Raw genomic sequence first — 23,892 nt, 5'->3', positions numbered from 1 at the left:
TAGACTAAACAGTGAACCCAGGCTAGTGAAGCTAATCTGATGTTGCGGGTAATGGCGTCTCCTATCACTAGCATGTGTTGCTTTACCCTGTCGACAGGAGCGGGAGGGGCATGCTTGCTGGTAGAACTACCAACAGGGCCGGTGAGGGGTGAAAACCGGTTTGCAGTCGGGAGAGGTGACTACAGACCAGGCCACATGACCGGTAGGTTGCTGTTGCGAGCCTTCCCATGCTGGCAAACAGAGACAAGCCCTGCCACATCAGCCGACGAGGCTGAACTAGTGCCATCAATAGCAGGTCTGCTGTCGGGCCTGGGATTATCTGAAGTGCCTGTCACATCTAATGTAATCCAATTGAAAGAAGCTGCTCTAAATCACAGATAACTCACAAATCTGTAACTGCAGAACAGTCACCACACACCACCGGGCTGCTTTAACTGCAAATGCAGTAACATTGACTGCTAGGCTAGGCTAAGCTCCAAGCTAGTAAATAGACTAGGAATGAAAGGCTGTTCACTCACAGAAGAGTCATTTGAGAAGGAAAATGACTGAACCTAGTGATAAGTGAACTGAGCACAGAAAATAGCTAAATCAGTGGGGCCAATGAAGAGCTTAGGGCAGAACACAGAGGAGAAGAGAGAGTAAAACAGCAGTTATCAAACTCACAAAGCCGAATCTCATGAAGGCGGAAGCCGGAAGTCAGGTCTTCATGTGTTTGAAAAGCACATGCACATATTCTCATCTACCCCTTTACACAGGGGTTAATGAACTTGTTTTGAATTCCTTCACTGTTTGACAGGAACTACATTCCAAGCCTTGAAAATAGCGGCTCAAACAAAGAAAGGAAGTGATGTGAGAGAACTTCCTCTCTACTCCCCTCTGAATTTATCTCACTCCTGCAGACTGGATGGCTAACCCCCACCTCGCTATAAAACCCACCACAGAAACACTGACAGATCCCAGATTTGCTGCACGGGGTACTAAAACACAGCAACTGGCCACAAAACAAAATGTTGTCACTACATCACAGCGTTCACCTTCAGCAAGGGCTCTTACTGCATTTGTAAATGAGTAATGTCTATGTTTCTTTCAAGAGAGACTTCATCCTCTCATTTCTTCTTCTCTACAACCGGCTCGTACCAGACTGACTGAAATCCCCCCCCCGTGTGCCCCCCAAATTAACTTTCTCCTTAATCCTGCTCAATGCACTGACATGCATTTCGATGACTTGTTGGCGGGAAGTGGATACATATGTACTTTATATCTAGGTCTACTTTGCATCTGATTCATCGTAAACCTGCTGTGACCTGTGACCTTTGATTCAAATGGCATTCTGCTGCAGGGATTGTGGCGAGCATTGACCGTAGGTTAAATGTGCGTGCCAGAAATGAACTGGTTGGACGAGTAAGATGTTTCATGTCATGTTTGCAATTCATGAAGCTTGCACTTTTCACTTCTCTGATTGTTTTGTCATGATTCATTGAAATATGACAAACACTGATAATGAAACCGAAGAATGCACAATTGGTTATTTCCACGTTAGCACCGATTTTGTTGTACTTCAGCATCTGTACAGGCACCGCTATGGGACTAAAAAAAAAACCAAAAACAGTTATGTCTAGAATTAAGCATTAAGAGCAGAGTGAAGCGTTACCAAAGGCTATCTGTAATCTGCAGTTTTATAGAGTTCATTAAAAGAGGCCGTGGCACGAGGCTGTGAATGTTGATGTAATGGTTCTGCAGGCCGTATTAAAAGGGGAAGAATGGGTGGGAGACAGGAAGGGTCATTTAACTACTGGCTCAATCTCCAGAAGCAGATCTTCCGGCCGACGGGTGCTTCCCTGTATTAACGCTACAATAATATATGACTCATGGCGCAGTCTGATAGATGTGCAGATGAACAGAAGGGAAGGGTGGACATAGACAGGGGTAAAAAAAAAGAGAAAAGAGGTATATATACATGATATTGGGCAGTGCCCGTTCAGAAATCTGTTGTGTGAAGAGCACATGGGAAACTAGGATAGTCCGTTTAGAAAGTAACATGGATGTGGTGTGCTCGAGCTTTTATTTTTTTTAATGATGATATTGAACATCTGTTCTGCCGTATAACAGAAACCCACACATAGGACATAGCATGTTAAAATGTGTAGGGCAGTATGTGCAGGGAGTGTGGAGAGAAAGAAAGGGTGTAAAACTGTTTACAGTGTGCCGCTCAGTGTTTTTAAACACGCTCATAAACCTGACAGCTTATCTTTCAAAAACGTTTTAGGGAAGAAAAAGAGAAAAAAAAAAATCATTTCCTGACCACCCTGGGTCTCCGTAGGAATGGGCAGCATTCAAGGATACAAAAAAAAGAAGAAGAAAAAAAACCCAAATTTCTGGGTTTCCCTTCACCACAGATGCAAGTTATTATTATTTTGTTTAACAGCCATGTTTCTTCCTCTCTACCTGCTCTTCATGGTCCACTGATTCTCCACCTCCTCGCTGTCTCGAAGGCCATCTGTACCGTTTGCACGTAAAGTGCACATGGAAAAATGAGAATAACGCTGAGAGTGTGGACATATCATACAGAGAAACCCACCTCACGTCACCCCTCTGTCTGGACACACCTTCATGTGGCCAGCTTCCCCCACTCCCCCAGAAGCTTTGTGAACCCATGTACCACTTTGTGATTTAAAGGTCGCTAATGCGGAGGGGCGAGGGGCGGGCGGCGGGTCAATGACCCCAGCCCAACTCTCCCGCTTAAAGGAAGGCAGCAAGGCCCCCACTTTTAAAAAAGTCCCGGCAGACTTATCCGTCTTCCCAGAGAGCCTGTCAGGCCGTGCTCCGGGATTTCTCAGGGTGAGTAATGGACCCGGTCTCCAGTTAAAAGGCCGTGAGGGGCTGCTGGACCAGATGAGCTCTAGCGTGTCTCTGGGTCGAGTCCTTTCAGTTTCTGTGCAGCGCTCTGTTTCATTTCAGACAACCCGTCTGCACAAAGCAAGGCTAAGTTATAAGTGTCCATGGTAGCATATGGGATGTGAGGTATGGGGAAGTCCAAACCTCTCAGCGGTGAGTGGGGCGGTAAGTGTAAAAGGGGGGCAGATAATAACCCGGTACACGTACAGCTAGAGTCCGGTCACACATTGCTACGCCTCAACTTTAGGTGTCGTTGGTCCGCTCAGCTGAGTCACTGTCATAGTTCAGCTTAGTGTGATGCTGACTCCTGCAGAAGAGCACATAAACACTCTGCACACTACTTTAAAAAGAAACAACCTTTATTATACAAACAAAGTCTGGCCATTACAACAGCAAGTTAGCAAACAGTACAACTCAGACTGAGCTACTATGCATTTGTCAGTATTTCACAAAACAATGAAAGTAAGGGAGAAAGGATAATGAAACACACTCCACACTATTTGTGGGGTGATTATGATAGCTGCATATATATTTATCAATATTGAATACCCACATTTTTTGTTCTTTTTGTTGTAGTGTTTGCCTGTGTGTGTGTGTGTGTGTGTGTGTGTGTGTGTGTGTGTGTGTGTGTGTGTGTGTGTGTGTGTGTGTGTGTGTGTGTGTGTGTGTTATTGAGTGGCTGGCTTGACTCGTCCTGGGTTGATCATGTTGGTGTGATGTACATGTCTTTATGTGTCTCTGTGTGAGGACCAACAGGGGAAAAGAAAGACAGGATGAACAGAATTACAAAAGTGCACAGGATGTACCTTACAGAACTCCTTATCCCGGGTAGCATAGCGGTCTATTCCGTTGACCACCAACAAAGGGATCGCCGGTTCGAATCCCCGTATTGCCTCCGGCTTGGTCGGGCGTCCCAACAGACACAAATGGCCGTGTCTCTGGTCGGTCGGGGCACCTGTTCGGCGGGGGGGGGACTGGACTGGACTGGGGTTGACACAGCGTGATCCTCCCACGCGCTACATCCCGCTGGTGAAACTCCTCACTGTCAGGTGAAAAGCAGCGGCTGGCGACTCCACGTGTATCGGAGGAGGCATGTGGTAGTCTGCAGCCCTAAATAAATAAATAAATTTATTTGTAGGGGAAATGTATTTGTAGGGGAAAAACTACAAATAAATGTATATATATATATATTTGTTATATATATATATATATATATATATTTGTTATATATATATATATATATATATATTTGTTCCCCTTATCCCACCCGATTAACCCAATGGCATATGGCCGGAACCCTTGTCGAATAACTCCCCTGGCTCACGTTTCCACAGGAAGGAGATAGTCGTAACACCAGCTTCCTTCAAACTCGTGTCGGCTGCTCTCGCTAGTTTACACGCTGAAGCCTGGCATGGATCGCATCACCTTCAGGCCGCGAAGGAGACGTAGGGAGAACGCTTTCGGTTGCTTGGCTGCAGGCGCCCGGATGGGCCAGAGGGGTCGCTGGAGAACGACGAGTCCCCCAACACTACACCCACTATCCCTCGGGTAAGGGTGGCCTAATGAATGCCTTACCCCGTGGACGCTCTGGCCGTGACCGGTTACGGCGAGTCCGGGATACGAACCTCCCAGCCACGTGACGAGTGGACTGCAGGAACGGCGGTATATATATATATATATATATATATATGAATATATAAATGAATACATATATATATGAATATATGAATATATATGAATGTATGTATATATATATATATATATATATATATATATATATATATATATATATATATATATATATATATATATATATAAACTATATAAAACTATTGTTTGCTTTATGAGGACAGCATGACACCCCTTTAATATTGCACAACCACAATGTGGCAAGAACATTCCTGCGATCTGTAAAGTGGGCATAATCCTTGCATCATGTTAATACAAAAAACACATATTTGTGGTAAACATGCCTCCAGTCAATAGACGTCAATTAAGAATTATACCCACAGACCTTAAACCAGAGGTCTCAGCAACATCCCCAAGGCACAAAGTCTCTCTAAACTGTCAACGAAACATGAGGGTGATAAACTCTTGACGACGGGCATGTTGGCAGAAAAACAACACAACCCAGCCAACACTCAACAGCAGTCACACGATTCAAGTAATCCAAAGTGACAACTACACGTAGAAAAAGTAATGCTGCTGACGCGAGGTGTGAATGAGTGTACACACTGTATTAAACACACACATGTGATCTGTAATTCCTCCAGTGAGGTGATTTACCAGTGGCCTTCGGTGTGCAAACACAATATTTTCCTGTGCCTAGAAAAGACGTTTCCAACGTCCTTTAAGTGGAACCGCCACAATGGCTGGAGGGATTTAGTTATGCTTCGTGGGCTCTCAACTAACCATGACAGTATCCTGTAGATACCCCAAAACAATGTACAAGAAACATGTGGTCAAATGTGACCAACAATAAAAACAGTTGTAAGTTAGATTAGCTACAATGCTGTTTGCTCAGCAAGTGGCAGAGCAGCCGCCGCACAGCAAGTTGCATCCCTGCGATAAACGTCTGACGTCTGCAGTGACACAGCGACACCCGAAACAGGATTTACAACTTCTGGGGCCAAAAATAACACTGGGCGAAAGATAAGACGAGGAAAAATAAAACCTTTTAAAATGTGGGATGCCCCCCCCGGTGGCTCACCTGGTGGAGCGAGTACCGCTTGTACGCTGTAGCAGCCTGGGTTCGAATCCGGCCTGGGCCCCTTGCTGCTGCATGTCATTCCCTCTCTCTCAACTATCATTGTTAAACAAAAGGCGGAAAATGCCGGAATATATATATATATATATTAAGTTTCAAAACATGTTTAAAAAATAAAATCGGGGAAACATTCATCTTTCAAAACTTGGCAATCTGTGGTTTCCCCAAATGTCCCCATTAGGATAGAAAAACCGGAAACCCCCCTACCTTGTGGGGCCATTTTATGGGGCCCCACAAGTAAAAGGGTCTATTTTAGGGTTAGGACTTGGTTTTAGGGTTAAGGTTAGAATTAGGGTTAGGCTAAGGTTAGGGTAAGGGTTAGGGTTAGGCATGTAGTTTGCATGGTTAAGGATAGGGTTAAGGGCTAGAGAATGAATGTAGTCAATGAGGGGGCCCCACAAGTATAGACTTGTGAGTGTGTGTGTGTGTGTGTGTGAGAGAGAGAGAGAGAGAGAGAGAGAGGGGGGGGGGGGAGACATAATATTCACCTGTGAATTACTAAAGACTCTCTGCATTGATTCCTTCATTTGCCATGAATGTCTCCATCACACATACCTGAATTCAGACATACCGGGATTCAGGTATGTGTGAACAAGTGCACTAGACCAGAGATGGGCAACTTTGATGATAGAGACTATAATTACTAATACTACTTTTAGTTTCTCCCGTTAGGGGTCGCCACAGTGGGTCATCCGCTTCTATCTCCCCCTGTCCTCTGCATCCTCTGCCGTCACACAAGCCAGCTGCATGTCCTCTCTCACCACACCCATAAACCTCCTCTTTTCCTCTTTTCCTCTTCCCTGCCAGCTCCATATTCAGCATCCTTCTCCCAATATACAGTGGTGCTTGAAAGTTTGTGAACCTTTTAGAATTTTCTATATTTCTGCATAAATATGAGCTAAAACATCATCAGATTTTCACACAAGTCTTAAAAGTAGAGAAGAAGAACCCATTTAAACAAACAGGACGGCAATATTATACTTGGTCATTTATTTATTGAGGAAAATGATCCAGTATTACATATCTGTAAGTGGCAAAAGCATGTGAACCTTTGCTTTCAGTATCTGGTGTGACCCCCCCCCCCCGTGCAGCAATAACTGCAGCTAAACGTTTCTGGTAACTGTTGATCAGTCCTGCACATCGGCTTGGAGGCCTTTTAGCCCATTCCTCCCTGCAGAACAGCTTCAACTCTGGGATGTTGGTGGGTTTCCTCACTTGACCTGCTCGCTTCAGGTCCTTCCACAACATTTCCATGGGATTTAGATCAGGTGTTTGACTTGGCCATTCCGAAACATTAACTTTATTCTTCTCTAACCATTCTTTGGTAGAATGATATGTGCTTAGGGTTGTTGTCTTGCTGCATGGCCCACGTTCTCTTGAGATTCAGTTCATGGACAGATGTCCTGACATTTTCCTTAAGAATTCGCTGGTATAATTCAGAATTCATTGTTCCACCAATGATGGCAAGCCATCCTGGCCCAGATGCAGCAAAACAGGCCCACACCATGATACTACCACCACCATGTTTCCCAGATGGGATAAGGTTCTTATGCTGGAATGCAGTGTTTTCCTTTCTCCAAACATAACGCTTCTCATTTAAACCAAAATGTCCTATTTTGGTCTCATCCGTCCACAAAACATTTTTTCCAGTAGCCATCTGGCTTGTCCACGTGATCTTTAGCAAACTGCAGACGAGCAGCAATGTTCTTTTTGGAGAGCAGTGGCTTTCTGCTTGGAACCCTGCCATGCACACCATTGTTGTTGGGTGTTCTCCTGATGGTGGACTCATGAACATTAATATTAGTCAATATGAGAGAGGCCTTCTGTTGTTTAGAAGTTACCCTGGGTTCCTTTGTGACCTGGCCGACTATTACACGCCTTGCTCTTGGAGTGATATTTGATGGTCGACCACTCCTGGGGAGGGTAACCATGGTCTTGAATCTCTTCCATTTGTACACAATCAGTCTGACTGTGGATTGGTGGAGTCCAAACTCTTTATAGATGGTTTTTAACCTTTTCCAGCCTGATGAGCATCAACCTTTTCTGAGGTCGTCAGAAATCTCCTTTGTTCTTGCCATGATACACTTCCACAAACATGTGTTGTGAAGATCAGACCTTGATAGATCCCTGTTCTTTAAATAAAACAGGGCACCCATTCACACCTGATTGTCATCCCATTGATTGAAAACATCTGAATCGAATTTCACCTTCAAATTATATGCTAATCCTAGAGGTTCACATATTTTTGCCACTGACAGATATGTAATATTGGATCATTTTTCTCAACAAATAAATGACCAAGTATAATATGTTTGTTTCATTTGTTTTATTGGGTTCTCTTTATCTACTTTTAAGATGTGTGAAAATCTGATGATGTTTTAGGTCATATTTATGCAGAAATATAGAAAATGCTAAAGGGTTCACAAACTTTCAAGCAGCACTGTACACAGCATCTCTCCTCCGCACATGTCCAAACCATTTCAATCTTGCCTCTCTTGCTTTGTCTCCAAACCGGCCAACCTGAGCTGTCCCTTTAATGTACTTGTTCCTAATCCTGTCCTTCTTTGTCACTCCCAATGAAAATCTTAACACCTTCAACTCTGCCAGCTCTGCTTCCTGTCTTTTTGTCAGTGCCACTGTCTCCAAACCATACAACATAGCTGGCCTCACGACCATCTTGTAAACCTTCCCTTTAACTCTTGCTGGTACCCTTCTGTCACAAATCACTCATGACACTGTTTTCCACCCACTACACCCGGCCTGCACTCTCTTCTTCACCTATCTTCCACACTCTTCAGTCATTCCAATGGCACACCTCACCACTGTCACACTTCCCTTATATATACGTATATCTTGCACCACTCCTACATACTTCTCTCCAACTCCTGACTTCCTCAAACAATACCACACCTCCTCTCTCGGCACCCTGTCATATGCTTTCTCTAAATCCACAAAGACACAATGTACCTCCTTCTGGCCTTCTCTATACTTCTCAATCAACATTCTCAAAGCAAACATCGCATCTGCGGTGCTCTTTCGTGGCATGAAACCATACTGCTGATCGTCACCTCTCCTCCTAACCCAGCTTCTATTACTCTTTTCCATATCTTCGTGCTGCGGCTGATCAACTTTATACTTCTGTAGTTGCTACAGCTCTGCACATCACCCTTATTCTTGAAAATTTATACCAGCTTCTTCTCCATTCCTCAGGCATCCTCTCACGTTCCAAATTGTGTTAAACAATCTAGTTAAAAACCCCACTGCCATCTCTCCCACACATCTCCATGCCTCCACAGGTATGCTATCAGTACCAACTGCCTTTCCACTCTTCATCCTCTTCATAGCTGCCCTCACTTCCTCCTTGCTAATCCACCGCACTTCCTGATTCACTATCCCCACATCATCCAACCTTCTCTCTCTAATTTTCTTCATTCATCAGCCCCTCAAAGTACTCCTTCCGCCTTCTCAACACACTCTTCTCACTTGTCAGCACATTTCCATCTCTATCCTTGATCACCCTAACCTGCTGCACAGCCTTCCCAGCTCGGTCCCTCTGTCTAGACAATTGGTACAAGTGTTTTTCTCCTTCCTTAATGTCTAACCTCTCATACAACTCACCATACGCCTTTTCCTTTGACTTTGCCACCTCTCGCTTCACTTTACGCTGAATCTCCTTCTACGCCTGTTTACTTTCTTCATCTCTCTATCGCACGTCCTTTGCCAACCTCTTCCTCTGTATGCTTTGCTGTACTTCCTCATTCCACCACCATGTCTCCTTGTCTTCCTTTCTCTGTCCTGATGACACACCAAGTACCTTCCTAGCTGTCTCCCTCACTATTTCTGCAGTGGTTGCCCAGCCATCCGGCAACTCTTCACTAACGGGACGTTGGTCTTTCAAGGAAGGGGGCAGTGTGGCGAATTCTACTAGTGTTTCTGCTCCGAGGTTCAATCACATATTACCCACAATGCAACTGAGCGGTCGATGTTTTGGTTATGTTGTGGGATATGGAACATGTTAAAAAACGGGCGTATCTGTTACAGATAGCGGTGATGTGGTGGAAGGTAATGGGGACGTTATGAGAGAAGTTATATTAGATAACATGCTACTTCCCACCATGAGGGTAAAGAGTAGGCAAATAGATGGGGTCGCTTCGGTGGCCAAGAAAAGGGGCGGAGCTAAGATCCATACAAACTTGTGTCTGTTCCGACTTGTTTGACTTGCGGTCAGTAAGAGCTTACTTGTTAACTCTGAAAGGGTGTCTAAGAAGTCCATTATTTATCCACGTCACACTATAATTATGTCTGTTGTAGGTATGGATATGTGTCTAAAGGTTTGTCATGCCCACCTAACATTAATCAGAAAGTGGGGACTAGGAGGAATAACATGGAATGATTTCTCTCCCAACGTGAACTCTTCGTCCATCGTAAATATACAAGCTGATAAAAATTGCTAGCCGGCAGCTAGCTAGCTAGCTAGCTAATGGCTTCCCTTAAATGTCTCTGAGGGGAATGCTTTGCCTCCAGCTAAGCTCCACCCACAAAAAGCGTCACTCTGTTTACTAACGGAAAAGGGGTCTACAAAGCTCTGTCTTAATGACATATTTGTGGCCTCTCCTGCTGGTGTACAACAGACTGAATGTCAGTGTCAATGTTTTCGCAATCGACCCGCATGAGCTGGAACAGAGTTTCATCCGTCAGCCTGTTTCTCTCTTTGGACTTGATGTGCTCCATTTTTGAGAGGCTGCTCTTGCAGATATAAGTGCTCCCAAACATGCTGGCCGTCGAGAGTGGAAACTCCCTGAGGAGTGGAAAGCGGCACTCTGGTAGTAGTCTGCAAAATGAAATCCCTCTCTCATTGCACTTTGTTTGAAAAAAAGGGGTCTGACTGTAGTTTGCAAAGTTCAAGCTGCAACTCTGGCGGTTGCTCGCTGACAGCAGCAGATACGGGGTCAGGGAATAACGCAGTTGGTGGCTGCATGGCGTGTAAATCTTGAAAGTGTTCTTGAACGGCTGCTGCGGTATTTCTATGTCTGTTCTGTACTTGAGCAAGTTTTCTCACGTTCGGGGACATTTATGTGCGTCTCGTCAAGGGCGGGAAAGTGTGCCAAATTTGGATCGTCGGATGAAAAACCTTTTTTGAACGGGGCTAGTTTACGCTTAAATGCGCTCAGGTGTGCATAGAGCAGGGGTCCCCAATAGGCGGCCCGCGGGCCACGTCCGGCCCGTGACGGGTTGATTTATGGTCCGCGAGAATTTTTGGAGAAATGCCAGAAGAATTTTTTTTTTTATTTCCCTACCAAATGTTTTTTTTTATTTCTTAGTAAAAGTAAGGCTAGTAATATATCGAAAAATAGATGAAAAATCTCTGTTTAAATTATAATACCTGCAACGTATCGACACCAAAACAAACTAACAAACAACATGCTGCTGGAGGTTGAGTGGCCCGTGGTTTTAAAAGTGGCTCTAAAAGTGGCCCGCTATGAAAAGTAATTGGGGACCCCTGGCATAGAGATTCAACACTGTTTGGCTTCTTTCCCGCAACTGCGTACCGAGGTAATTAAGATGCAAGGTAATATCTGCAAGGAAGGCCATGTCGCAGACAAAATTTGCATCCCTGGGTTTAAACTGTAATTAGTGATGTAACTATTTTAATTCATCAAAGCAATTTAACTTGTTACATTTGATTACTTTTTGGTTATTTTTCTAGCAAATGTTTTAAACTGGGAAATAAAGCTGAAAAGTCAAAATTTGAGTTTCGAGTACATACTGCCCAATAATGGAGCCTCTCTAGACACTCCTTTTGAGCCATCCTACCCTTGATGGTTTTTTACTCAATTTTTTCCCCCAATGGCTTTGCTTACCCGCGTTTTGCGGAAATATAGCAAAACAAAGGCACTCCTGCACGGTGAAAAGATGCAAAGCAGCAGAATGAATGTTATAGTCTACATATGAGCTTTTTACTGGAAATAATATATTGGGATATAGCCCCTTTGTAATCACCATAATTTTGATTAGTAACGGAAATTAAATTATATTTTTTTCTGAGTAATTGTAACGTTTACAGTTACATTCATTGGTTTTGTTAATTACGAAATAATTTTGAAGAAATTCCTAAGATATTACATAGTGATGTTAAGACTTTGCTACAATAATTCCTGGTAATTCTACAACTACAATTTTTCACTATATTGATTTTGCTAATTTTCCTTTACTTTGGTTTCTTAGCAATTTCTTCACATTATTACATAATTTCTTAGCAATTTCTCCACGTTACTACGTAATTTCTTAGCAATTTCTTCACGTTACTACGTAATTTCTTAGCAATTTCTTCACGTTACTACATAATTTCTTAGCAATTTCTTGAGGTTACTACATAATTTCTTGGCAATTTCTTCACGTTACTACGTAATTTCTTGGCAATTTCTTCACGTTACTACATAATTTCTTGGCAATTCTTCACAATTACTATGTAATTAACGACCTGTAAATTATAGGTTTACCCACTTATTTTGTAATTAAATTACGTGAATCCCATTATATGTAACTTGTTAGTCCACAACACTGCTCACAGCAGGATACCCCAGATGGTACATAATTGTTTATAGTCTACCACCAATAAAAGGTTTCACAAACGCTCATTGTTCAGCTGCAATATTAGTTTTAGAGTTTTATGGGCATATTAAGAGTACCGTCTAACATTCAGTGCCTCGACAACAAGCTGGATGAACTTCATTGTTGAAAAAGCTTTCAAAGGGCCATGAAGGACTGTTGTGTGTTCTGCTTTACAGAGACTTGGCTGGGCCCTAATACACCTGATAGGGCTATACAACCGCAGGGGTTTTCTGTGCACCGCATGGACTGTTCCATGATGGCTACTGGCAAAGTAAAGGGAGGTGGTGTATGCTTCATGGTGCACTGACACAGAAATAGTCTCTCAGTTCTGTTCGCCAGTTTTGGAACAACTAACAGGAAGGTGCGGACCATCCTGTCTCCCTGCGTGTTGTTAACTGTAGTTTACACACCACCGCAAGCTACTGCCGCAGCGGCACTGGCCTGGGCGAACCGTATGGAGCCCTTAGCAGGTAGGAGAACTTGCATCCTGAGGCCATTTCAATTGGGGCAGAGGACTTTAACCACTATAACCTGAAATATTTGCTACCAAATTTTACCAACATATGTCACCTGCCCAACCAGAGGCAATAAGACTCTCTTGACCACTGTGATGATGATCAAGGCAGCTTAGAGATCGGCCCCACGACCTCATTTTGGGAAATCCGATCACCTTTCAGCGCTCATGTGTCCTGCTTACAAGCAGAAAAAGAAAAATACCTATGTCAGAATGTTGATTATTGATTACAGCTCTGCTTTTAATATAATTGTACCATACAAACTGGTGTTGAAAATCAGAGGTCTTTGTCTGGGCAACTCTATCTGTAATTGGCTATTTGATTTCCTGACAGGCAGGCCCCAGACTGCGAGAATAGGTAAAACATACTCATCCACATTAGTTCTTTGGACCGGCGCACCTCAGGGCTGTTGTCTCAGTCCCCTATTTTACTGTCTGTTACACGCCACTGTGTTGCCAAATGTGACAACAACAGCATCATTACGTTTGCAGATGACACAACAGTGATTGGACTAATAAGCGACAGTGATGAGAGGGCCAAAAAGGAGGGAAGTTGAAGATAACAACCTCTCTCTAAATGTAAATAAAACAGAAGAAGTCATTGTTGACTTTAGAACGATAAGAGTAAAACACATTCCTGTTTCCACCAATGGGTCAACTGTTGAAATTGTGGACAATTTTAGATTTCTCGGGTTTAAACACCCCAGAACCCCTCACCTCTCACCTGCTCCCTAAACACCAACTGCATCCTCAAGAAGGCACAACAGAGACTGTGTTTTCTGAGGCGTCTCGAGATGCGTCTCTCATTAACTGTTATCGCGGTACCACGGAGAGTGTCCCGACAGGCTGTATCGCTGTGGTTTGGCAACCTGGCTGCTCAGGACTGCAGACTGCTTCAAAGGACTGTAAAGATATCAGCAAACACCATTGGCATGGGACTACCACAACTTCATAATATTTACACCACTAGCTGCAAAAGGAATGTCCAAAACATCATGAAGGACGCCAGCCACCCCCCCCCCTCATGTTCTGGTCTCACTCCTTCCACTGAAAAACATTACCAGAGCACCAAATCTCACACCTCCCGTCTCAGTAGTAGTTTCTTTCCACAGGCGCTCAGGCTGCTGAACAGCTGACGCGCCCATATGCTCCTAGCATTGTTGTGTTACCGTATACTTTTCTATAGTATGTATATAATGTATGAATTCTGTGTACATTACCTATGCAGGTCTGGTGTAGGGATGGTGTGACTTTGTGTCCTTTGTCCTTGTGTCTTTTGTGTTAAGGCAGAGAGAGCCAACACGTGAGAATTTCATTGTATTCCAACAAACCTGATCAAGTTTGAATTTGAACTTGAACACGAACTTGAATTTGAGCTTGGAATTTAAATTTGTGTTAATTTGTTAAGTGTATTTAAGTGTTATTTGTGTGTGTGTGTGTTTTTTAAGTGCCTGCTATTTGAATTTAGACAATTGTAATTTTGCACAGCATTTAATCAATTGGTTTGCTGGGGCAGCACGGTGGCGCAGTGGTTAGCGCGGTCCCCTCACAGCAAGAAGGTCCTGGGTTCGAGACTCCCCACCTTGGGGGGTCGTCCCACAGTCCAGAGACATGTAGGTCAGGTGAATCGGCCGTACTAAACTGTCCCTAGGTGTATGTGTGTGTGTGTGTGTGTGTGTGTGTGTGTGTGTGTGTGTGTGTGTGTGTGTGTGTGTGTGTGTGTGTGTGTGTGTGTGTGTGTGTAGCTATAATACTCTACCCGCTCATCACCACGCAGGAGTCAGTGTGTGTGTGTGTGTGTGTGTGTGTGTGTGTGTGTGTGTGTGTGTGTGTGTGTGTGTGTGTGTGTGTGTGTGTGTGTAGCTATAATACTCTACCCGCTCATCACCACGCAGGAGTCAGTGTGTGTGTGTGTGTGTGTGTGTGTGTGTGTGTGTGTGTGTGTGTGTGTGTGTGTATGTAGCTATAATGCTCTACCCGCTCATCACCACGCAGGAGTTAGTGTGTGTGTGTGTGTGTGTGTGTGTGTGTGTGTATGTAGCTATAATGCTCTACCCGCTCATCACCACGCAGGAGTTAGTGTGTGTGTGTGTGTGTGTGTGTGTGTGTGTGTGTGTGTGTCCTCCGTGAGGAGGGCTGGAGGTAACTAGACTCCTAGTGTGATATAGGTGCCTGTGTAAATATGGCTATGTTTTCATTCTACGGGCTCTTGGCTCGAGCCCAACCTCAACACTAAAGCCCCCGTCACGGGCTCGACTCTGTGTTACTCTTAACAATACGCCCACTGGTTGGGCAAAGATGGGCAAAGTCCAGCGTCAGCAACTGATACTGTCTGCAGGTGGTTTTGTCTCATGAGGTACATGCTAATCCATCCAGACAGCGGTTTACAGTAGTATTTCTTCTTTTTTTTGGGGGGGGGGAGATTTCTTCCCCCTTTTTCTCCCCAATTCTACTTGGCCAGTTGCTCCACCTCCTCTGCCGATCCGGGGAGGGCTGATGCCTCCTCCGATACATGTGGAGTCGCCAGCCGCTTCTTTTCACCTGACAGTGAGGAGTTTCACCAGGGGGGACGTAGCGCGTGGGAGGATCACGCAAGTCCGAACAGGCGCCCCGACCGACCAGTAGAGGCGCTAGTGCGGCGACCAGGACACATACCCACATCCGGCTTCCCACCCGCGGACACGGCCAATTGTGTCTGTGGGGACCCCCGACCAAGCCGGAGGCAACACGAGGATATATTAGGGTTGCTCTCCATCTTGCCAAAGCCCCAACACATCACCTTATGACCTTGGGCTCCTTCGGCCAGTTTTTCTCACCCCCTTCCTTAGCCGGAGGGCCCATCTGTGGGCAAGTATTAGGATTAGTCACCGCCTGAGGGTGGGGGGGCTGGGGAGGATGTTGAATATGAAGTCACTTCCCGTTAAAATCCTAAGAATAGGTTTGCAAGGCGCAAGGGATGTTTATGCAGTGGCCTAACGGGACCCCTGGACACAATGGGGACACAGCTTAAAGCACATATGCGCCTGATAATGGTAAGGGCCGTATTCTAACCACGTATTGTCTAGCGTCCACTCACACCCCCTCACCCGCCAAGTGGAGGTCTTACCACTGTTTTGTTGTCCAGTATGTCCCGTTGCATACTGGGATATCGCCGTCTCTGTTGGGTTTGGGCACGGATGCTGTAGGAAACCCATTTAGCAAGTGAGCATTGGGTTTATGATCACATTACGTGGTTGAGATAACAGGGGACTTTTGTTTTTATTAGCTGATGCAAAAATAATAATAATAAAAAAAAAAACAACAACTCCTCACTGCATACCTGATAATTAGCTGGAATCACCTTTGAGCAACATTTGCAGGGGGCCTGTGGAAATCGCGAGTTGAGCGTTGAGAACCGGCCCCATGCACCTGTTTTAAGGAGGCGCCATTTCAAGCCCTGTTTTTAATTCGTTTGCCTTAAGACGCCGACAGCTGCTGGGGACGCGGCACCAACAAACAGCGTTATAGCGCCCACCAAGTGCCACGTGACTGCTGCGTCCTTGGGTCTTGGTTCTACCCCCCCTCCCCCTCCCCCTCCCCTCTACCTTGGCAGCAGGAGTTTGCTAACAAGCGAGAAAAACAAAAGTGTAACCTCGATATGCGAGGAGGAGCAGGATGCCTTCCAGATAAAAGCGCAAAAGTGGTGCAGAGAAAAGACAACAACAGCATGTGGATGAACGAGAGGGAGAGGGAGAGAGAGAGAGAGAGAGAGGGGAGAGAGAGAGAGAGAGAGAGAGAGAGAGAGAGAGAGAGAGAGAGAGAGAGAGAGAGAGGGAGAGAGAGAGAGAGAGGGAGAGAGAGAGAGAGAGGGAGAGAGAGAGAGAGAGAGAGAGAGAGAGAGAGAGAGAGAGAGAGAGAGAGAGAGAGAGAGAGAGAGAGAGAGAGAGAAGCTTCCAGAATTGGACTAGTTTTTTTGTCGACAGAGGGCTTATCATTCAACAGAAGCTGCTGCCAGCTCTGTGGCTCACACTGCTGCTGGTCCCGGGATCAGGTAAAACTTTCAGCTAGTTTGTCAGACATATGAGTGGTTCCGTTTGCATGAATGTTTGATCAGTGTGATATTGATTATGGGCCCAGGATCAATTCTTACACCACGGCCCATCATCACTCACAAGTTTGGCTTGGTCGGGCTTCCCTACAGACACGATTGGCCGTGTCGAAGCGGGACATGGGTATGTGTACTGGTCGCTACCCTAGCGCCTCCTCTCCGCCTTTTCCGGTCGGGGCGCGTGTTCAAGGGGGGAGGAATAGCGTGAGCCTCCCGCGCGCTACGTCCCCCAGGTGAAACTCCTCACTGTCAGGTGAAAAGAAGCGGCTGGTGACTCCACAGGTATCGGAGGAGGCACGTGGTAGTCTGCAGCCCTCTCCCCAGATCGGCAGAGGGGGTGGAGCAGAGATTGGGACACCTCGGAAGAGTGGGGTAATTGATACAATTGGGAGAAAAGGGGGAGGGGGGGACACACACAGAGAAAGAGTGAGACAGAAAAGGATGGCTAACAGTTAGCTTACATTCCCTTTGTTAACAGAAAAATTTCCTCCATGTTTTGGGTAATTACTGCCAGATCTTAGACGGGTCAGCATCTAATATGGAGTAGCCGGTGATCCCTGTGGAGGTAGTCCTGTAAGAAAAACCAGCATTCTGATTTCATGGATTTCAGAGGACAGGCGGTCAGGAAAACTTTGGGAGGACACAGACAATTTGACGAGAGTGTGGAATAAATAAGGTTTTCTAGTAATCAAGTCATGGCATTTATCAAACATACAAAGATGTCTTACACAAAAAGAAAGATTTGAAATCGGTGACTGACTTCTTGACCTCGGAGATCTTTGCTCCTCTGTCCATTTGGATACCTCACCGAGTGAGGGGGGGGAAATGCTTTTTTTGGCACATAAACCTGAAAGATCAGGCTTATGATAAAAGAGGAAAAACTTGTCCCATCTCATTTTCTGTTTCCTTTTCCAAATGCTTTCTCTCACACTATAATTCATTCCAGGAATGTAGACAGACAGACAGACAGACAGACAGACAGACAGACAGACAGACAGAGAGAGAGAGAGAGACAGAGAGACAGACAGACAGACAGACAGACAGACAGATAGACAGATAGACAGATAGACAGATAGATAGATAGATAGATAGATAGATAGATAGATAGATAGATAGATAGATAGATAGATAGATAGATAGATAGATAGATAGATAGATAGATAGATAGATAGATAGATAGATAGATAGATAGATAGATAGACAGGCAGATAGATAGACAGACAGACAGACAGACAGACAGACAGACAGACAGACAGACAGACAGACAGACAGACATAGATAGATAGATAGATAGATAGATAGATAGATAGATAGATAGATAGATAGATAGATAGATAGATAGATAGATAGATAGATAGATAGATAGATAGATAGATAGATAGATAGATAGATAGATAGATAGATAGATAGATAGACAGGCAGATAGATAGATAGACAGACAGACAGACAGACAGACAGACAAATAGATAGACAGATAGATAGATAGATAGACAGACAGACAGACAGACAGACAGACAGACAGACAGATAGATAGATAGATAGATAGATAGATAGATAGATAGATAGATAGATAGATAGATAGATAGATAGATAGATAGATAGATAGATAGATAGATAGATAGATAGATAGATAGATAGATAGATAGATAGATAGACAGACAGACAGACAGACAGACAGACAGACATAGATAGATAGATAGATAGATAGATAGATAGATAGATAGATAGATAGATAGATAGATAGATAGATAGATAGATAGATAGATAGATAGATAGATAGATAGATAGATAGATAGATAGATAGATAGATAGATAGATAGATAGATAGACAGGCAGATAGATAGATAGACAGACAGACAGACAGACAGACAAATAGATAGACAGATAGATAGATAGATAGACAGACAGACAGACAGACAGACAGACAGATAGATAGATAGATAGATAGATAGATAGATAGATAGATAGATAGATAGATAGATAGATAGATAGATAGACAGACAGACAGACAGACAGACAGACAGACATAGATAGATAGATAGATAGATAGATAGATAGATAGATAGATAGATAGATAGATAGATAGATAGATAGATAGATAGATAGATAGATAGATAGATAGATAGATAGATAGATAGATAGATAGATAGATAGATAGATAGATAGATAGATAGATAGATAGATAGATAGATAGATAGATAGATAGATAGATAGATAGATAGACAGACCAGGTCAAGAGAGGGAGAGCTGGGATCAGTTTGGAGTACCCTTGGCTGTGAGTGGTGAATCGTGAGACAGTCGTGCGGGACTTCTTTCTTACAAAAAAACACTGACAGTTCCCTCTTCTCTAGAGTCAAAGCAAGAATCTGAACAGATCACAGTGATGCTATTGAACAATTAATTGGTGATCATTAACTAATGCATTGGTGACCATATTGGAGCCTTTCTTTGGTTTATGCTCAATTTCACAAACGGTCTCAGCCATTTCTCTGAGGGCTTGCAATTCCTCCGTTTCAAGTTTGGCATCAACATTTCTGAGCCGAGAGTGATGACTCTCGTGAGTTTTGTTGTTGATCACGTCTCTTAGCAGATTCTTTCCACACTTCCTAACATGCTGGTGTATAGTTTGAGCCCGTTCGGGGTTCTTCTCTCTAGCTACCACTTTTTCCAACAGCTCTATTTTTTCAGAGACCTGTCTAAAGGCCATTGGCCTTCTGTGAAGCTGCACAGATCAAACCTGAAGGGAATCACATAATCCACCCCTCTTTGTCTGCATACAGCGTCAGCAGAAGATTTTGGCAGTGGCGTCCAGGTAGCATAGCGGTCTATTCCGTTGCCTACCAACACGGGGATCGCCGGATTGAATCCCCGTGTTACCTCCGGCTTGGTTGGGCGTCTTACGGACACAATTGGCCGTGTCTGCGGGTGGGAAGCTGGATGTGGGTATGTGTCCTGGTCACTGTACTAGCACCTCCTCTGGTCGGTCGGGGCACCTGCATGGTCAGGGTGGAGTAGGAACTGGGGGGAATAGCGTGATCCTCCCACGCGCTACGTCCCCCTGGCGAAACTCCTCACTGTCAGGTGAAAATAAGCGGCTGGCAGAGGGGGTTGGAGCAGAGACCGGGACGGCTCGGAAGAGTGGGGTAATTGGGTGCAATTGGGAAGAAAAAGGAAAAAGATTTTGGCAGAAAATAAAACGTCTCCTGATTTTTTGCATGGTTTTATTCTTTGTTGTCTTTCTTCGTCTAGCCTCCAACAACGTCTGGCTGACTTCCTCCACTTCCCTTGGTGGATGTGGTCTGAATTCAGGTGATCTGAACTTCATTCACAAGACTTCAACTTCTTCGATTTATCATTCCCCGTTGTGGCCTACTCACTCATCAGACATGAAGGTAGGACCCCTCTGTTTAAACGTATTGCCGTCTCTGTGCCCATCCATCGTCTCTAATGAAACAACAAAAGACAACAAAAGAGTTCCCACAGAGAAAGATTGATATTCACTTTTAATAACAACATAAATTCACCAGTCCTCAGGCTGATGATCGACTTAATCCCATTCACAACATTAATGATTCTCAGATTACTAAATGCACAATTCCCCTCTGAAGCGAACAGACTTCACATAGTTCAAATGGATTCTACCCATATCAGCGCAACACATTATCACAAGTGTAAATCAACACACCATCATATGAGTTAGTGCGGCTCCCTATTAGAAATATTTCAGTACTCAATTTCAGCATCTTCTGGAGTATTCTCGTACCAGCAACTTCCGGCAAATTCAGCGGTTGAGTGGAAACATCAAGTCTGTACTGAAACTCATGTTTTGCCTCATACAAGTGAATGAAGGAATTCAGCCTGATCTGCTGATTTATCCAGTAATGTGCACTGGTGAGCCAAAAAAATTATGACCACCTATGCTGTTGGTCCTCCGTGTGCTGCCAAAACAGCACCGATCCACTGGGGCATGGACTCTACAAGACCCCTAAAGTGTCCCGTGGTTCTGCTGACACCAGATCCTTCAAGTCCTGTAAGTTGTGAGATGATGCCTCTGTGGATCAGACATGGTGGTCCAACTCACCCCACTGGTGATCAATCAGATTGAGATATGGAGAAATTGGAGACCAGGGTAACCTTGAACACTTCATCATGTTCCTCAAACCATTCCCGAACAATGCGTGCAGTGTGGCAGGGTGCATTACCCTGCTAAAAGAGGCCGCCGCCATCAGGGAATACCATTGCCATGAAGGGGCACACCTGGCCTGCAGCAATGTTTAGGTAGGTGGCACGTGTCAAATTGACCTCCATATGAATGGCTGGACCCAGGGTGTCCCAGCAGAGCATTGCCCAGAGCATCACACTCCCTCTGCCAGCTTGCCGTCTCCCCAAAGTGCATCCTGGTGCCATCACATTTCCAGGTAAACAGCGCACATGTACATGGCCATCAACATGACCTGAAAAAAAAAACTGGACTCACTGGATGACCTTCTTCCACTGCTCCACGGACCAGTTCTGATGGTGGACAGGGGTAGTCATGGGCACTCTGGCTGGTCTGTGGTTATGCAACCCCATGCACAGCAGGGTGCGATGCATTGTGTGTTGAGACACATTCCTCCTTCAACCATCATTAAAATGTTCTGTGACTTGTGCCAAAGTAGAGCTTCTGTTGGTTCAGACAAGACGGGACGGCCTTCATCAACATGATCTCACAGAAATACGTCAAATGACCACGACCTCTTCACCCTCGCTTTACGTGGTGGTGGCACGTAATGTATTAAAATTACCTGCTGAATTTATTATGATGCCTTAGTTACGATTTTTTTGTTCTCTAAAAACATCGAATTGTGTGTGATACAACACATTTTGATGTAATGAGGTTAGGGTTGGGGTTTTTAGAGAATAAAAAAAATCGAACCTAAGGCACTATGATAAATTCAGTCAAATGACAATAAAAAAATAACAATAAAATAAAATTTTGTTAACTAGAAAATATTAAACACCGCTCATTGCATGGTGTTGTTGAATCGGGGAGTTCGTGTGTCCAGCACGACAAAGGATCCTAACTGACTTTCCCCTGGCATTGTTTCCGTGGTGCCGGCACGGGAGTTTAACACGTTACTTGCCACCGCCACCACGTAACGCGAGTGTTAAGAGTTCGTGCCATTTCACGTGTTTCTGTGAGATCAGGTTGGCCTTCATTGCCCTCGTGCATCGATGAGCCTTGGGCGCCCAACGCCCTGTTGCCGGTTGATGGTTTGTCCCTCCTCGGACCACTCTCGGTAGGAACTCAGCGTTGCTGACCACCCTGAGCGAGCACCCCACAAGCCTTGCTGTTTCAGAGATGCTCTGACCCAGTCATCAGTCGTCTGGTCATAACAACCTGGCCCTTGTCAAAGTCGCTCAGGTCTTTACTCCTGCCCATTTCTCCTGCATCCACACATTGTAACGTGCATGGATAAGTAGACACGTTGGCCGCTAGCTAACGGGTCGGACTCTGTAGTCGAGCGGTTAGCGCTGTCACCCGCGGCGCGGGCGGTACGGGTTCGCGTCCCGGCTGTGGCTAGTTCCTGTGTTTGCCCCACAAATTAGCTTCAATACTGACTATGAGAACTGATTGGTCTCTTACCATCTAATCTACCCAGACCTTTGACATTTGTTTTGGAGATGATCAGTTGGTGATCTCCAAACTGATCAGATGATTATTCGGTTCACCTGTGAGTCACAGAGTTATTAAGAAGGACAATGTAGCCTATAGATTTTAATCAGGGTTTGTAGACGGTGGATGATTGACAGTCGCGACGAGGCGTCGTGGTGGGTGTGAACATGATTGACAGCCACGAGAATTGTCCAATCGCATTAGATCAAAAAACATTTAAACATACCAGTTCACTACCAATAAAAGTGGGAGTGTCTGGGGCGCACAGAACTGCGCCCCCTGGAAAATCTGAAGAAACCAATCAGACAGCAGCCTCAGGTCACCTGCTCGCCACAAGTTTGAGGGCTTCCATAAGGTATCGTTTGGGCTGCGCCCCTCACCCAGGAAGTATATGTATTCAGACAGAAATCAACCAAGTACCATTTGAAACCAATATTTAACGGCTGCTGACAGGCGCTCACAGAATGACTAACACTTTTATTTAATCATTATTGCCATTGCATCACTAAATTATATTTAACATGTTTAAGATGATTTTCATCTCGTGATGTGTGAAGGGGTCGACGCCCCAGCGCCCTCTACTGGCCAGCCGCCACTACGAGTGGTCACGTTTTGGCTCATCAGTGTACAACCCACAGTTTAAGAAGGTTTGATTTCACAGTTCTTTAGAGCAGTTAGATGTCACACCAATGTGCGTGTGTCCTTAACCCTTTCATTAAACCCTCACACACAATGTGAATTTCAGCAACACAGCAAAAGAGCCTTCCCAGTGGCTAGACCACCGCCTACCTTTTAAGGAAACGCACGGTTCTATAAACACAGTAACGTGTGGCTCATCTGTATACCGGTTAGCTCACAATTATTTTAAGTATTACAAAAGGGGAAGAAAAACAACACTCTTCCAAACTCTCTCTCCCACTTGTCAGGCGAGCATTCCTAAAGGTTACTCACCCGGAATACTTGACGTGCAACATCCTGTCCATTGACACCACATTGTTGAATAGTTAATAAAGTTTGATCTTGAACTGGAAATGAAGAGATCAGGTCTTGTCTTCATCGTATCAGGGGTTTAATGGATCAAGTGCTCGAGAGGGAACGCATGAAGCTGAAAGAGGGCCAGGCTGTCTATCTCTGACTGGTACAGACACAGCTTCTTGCTTATGAGGACAGACAGGTAAGGGCAAGGTCAGGGAGTGAGCAGGGTGCCAGTGGGTCATAAAGAACATTCAGTTTGTGTAAAACGGGAGGGTCAGTAGGCCTTTGAAGAGAAGAGCTACATGAGGCTATTAATCATATACTGCTATACATTAAAAAGCACACATATGGAAGTAATTATACTTTTTCTTCACAGATGCCAACAA

General features: G+C 44.7%; 1 long non-coding RNA gene across 1 annotated transcript; it reads right to left on the bottom strand.

The window, feature by feature from the left end:
- Positions 1-20,079: 20,079 nt before the first annotated feature.
- On the bottom strand, positions 20,080-23,587 carry LOC130121429 (uncharacterized). The gene is made up of 2 exons (XR_008811068.1): positions 23,483-23,587; positions 20,080-20,319 (listed from the first exon to the last, which is right to left on the bottom strand). It is a non-coding gene; the product is annotated as an uncharacterized LOC130121429 (long non-coding RNA).
- Between the last annotated feature and the right edge of the window lie 305 nt (positions 23,588-23,892).

This window comes from Lampris incognitus, chromosome 12, assembly GCF_029633865.1.
Source record: "Lampris incognitus isolate fLamInc1 chromosome 12, fLamInc1.hap2, whole genome shotgun sequence".
Taxonomy (NCBI): domain Eukaryota; kingdom Metazoa; phylum Chordata; class Actinopteri; order Lampriformes; family Lampridae; genus Lampris; species Lampris incognitus.
The sequence above is the reverse complement of the archived record's forward strand: the minus strand, read 5'-3'. Positions and strand labels throughout refer to the sequence as shown.